This window comes from Arachis duranensis, chromosome 6 (assembly GCF_000817695.3).
Source record: "Arachis duranensis cultivar V14167 chromosome 6, aradu.V14167.gnm2.J7QH, whole genome shotgun sequence".
NCBI classification, from domain to species: Eukaryota; Viridiplantae; Streptophyta; class Magnoliopsida; order Fabales; family Fabaceae; genus Arachis; species Arachis duranensis.
Window position 1 is genome coordinate 23,278,237 of NC_029777.3, and position 2,339 is coordinate 23,280,575.

Consider the following 2,339-nt stretch of genomic DNA (forward strand, 5'->3'; position numbering starts at 1 on the left):
TCTAATTAGATGAGTGGGACTTGTAGCTTTTTGCTTCTGAACAGTTTTGGCATCTCACTTTTTCCTTTGAAGTTTAGAATGATTGGCATCTCTAGGAACTTAGAATTTTGGATAGTGTTATTGATTCTCCTAGTTAAGTATGTTGATTTTTGAACACAACTACTTTTATGAGTCTTGGCCGTGGCCATAAGCACTTTTTTCCAGTATTACCATCGGATACATAAATGCCACAGACACATGACTGGGTGAACCTTTTCAGATTGTGACTCAGCTTTGCTAGAGTCCCCAGTTAGAGGTGTCCAGAGCTCTTAAGCACACTCTTTTGCTTTGGATCACAACTTTAACCACTCAGTCTCAAGCTTTTCACTTGGACCTGCATGACACAAGCACATGGTTAGGGACAGCTTGATTTAGCCGCTTAGGCCTGGATTTTATTTCCTTGGGCCCTTCTATCCATTGATGCTCAAAGCCTTGGATCCTTTTTACCCTTGCCTTTTGGTTTTAAGGGCTATTGACTTTTTTTGCTTGCTTTTTCATTTTCTTTCTATTTCTTTTTTTTGCCATTTTTTTCGCAAGCTTTTTACTTTTCACTGCTTTTTCTTGCTTCAAGAATCAATTTTCCTGATTTTTTAGATTGTCAATAACATGTCTCTTTGTTCATCATTCTTTCAAGAGCCAACAGTTTTAACATTCATAAAGAACAAGATAAAAAATATGCACTGTTCAAGCATTCATTCAGAAAACAAAAAGTATTGTCACCACATCAATATAATTGAACTAAATTCAAGGATAAATTTGAAATTCATGTACCTCTTGTTCTTTTGATTAAAAACATTTTTCATTTAAGAGATGTGAAGGATTAATGGAATTATTCATAACTTTAAGACATAGTTACTAAACACTAATGATCATGAAGTAGAGACACAAAACATAAATGAACACAACATAAAAACGAAAAGCAGAAAGAAATAAGAACAAGGAATGAATCCACCTTAGTGGCGTCTTCTTCTTGAAGGACCAACAATGTCCTTAAGCTCTTCTATGTCCCTTCCTTGCCTTTGTTGCTCCTCCCTCATTGCTCTTTGATCTTCTCTTATTTCATGGAGAATGATGGAGTGCTCATGATGTTCCACCCTTAATTGTTCCACATTGAAGCTTTTGTCTTCCCTTTTCCTTTTCTAGAGGATTCTCTGGCCTTAGGTGCCATTGATGGTAATGGAAAAACAAAAAGCTTATGTTTTTACCACACCAAACTTAAAAGATTGCTCACCCTCGAGCAAGAGAAGAAAGAAGAGAAGAAGAAGAAGAAGAAAAGATGGAGGAGAGTGAGGGATGGTGTTTCGGCCAAGGTGTAGAATAGGGGGTTTGTGTTATGTGAAAATGAAGTAGAATGGAAGGGTATATATAGGGAAAGGGGAGAGGGTAGGTTCGGCCATGTAGGGTGGGTTTGGGTGGAAAAGTGTTTTTGAATTTTGAAGGTAGGTGGGGTTAATAGGGAAGACTGGATGGATGTGAGTGGTGAAGGGGGTAATTGGGAAGAGAGATTGAAGTTGTTGGGAAGTGTGACATAGGGAAGAGTGTTATAGGATTAGGAGGTAAGGTGGGAATATGTTAGGTAGGGATCCTGTGGGGTCCACAGATCCTGAGATGATCCTGTGGGGTCCACAGATCCTGAGGTGTCAAGGAATTACATCCCTACACCAAATAGGCATGCAAAATGCCTTTGCATACCATTCTGGCGTTTAAACGCCGAGGTGATGCACGTTCTGGGCGTTCAACGCCCATGTGTAGCATGTTCTGGGCGTTCAACGCCCATGTGTAGCATGTTTCTGGCGTTGAACGCCAGTTCCATGCTTGTTACTGGCGTTTAGCGCCAGCTTTCCTCAATGCACATTCCTGGCGTTCAAACACCAGAATGTTGCTTGTTTCTGGCGTTCAGCGCCAGATTCATGCTCTGTTCTGGCGTTGAACGCCAACCAGATGCTCCTTACTGGCGTTGAACGCCAGTATGTCCTCCCTCCAGGGTGTGATTTTTCTTCTACTGTTTTTGATTCTATTTTTAATTTTTATATTTTTTTTGTGACTCCACATAATCATGCTCCTAATAAAACACAAAATAAAAATAAAATAAAAATTAGATAAATAAAATTGGGTGGCCTCCCTACAAGCGCTCTTTTAATGTCATTAGCTTGACAGTGGGCTCTCATGGAGCCTCACAGGTGATCAGGTCAATGTTGTATAGTCCCAACACCAAACTTAGAGTTTGGATATGGGGTCTTAACACCAAACTTAGTGTTTGGTTGTGGCCTCCCAACACCACACTTAGAGTTTGACTATGG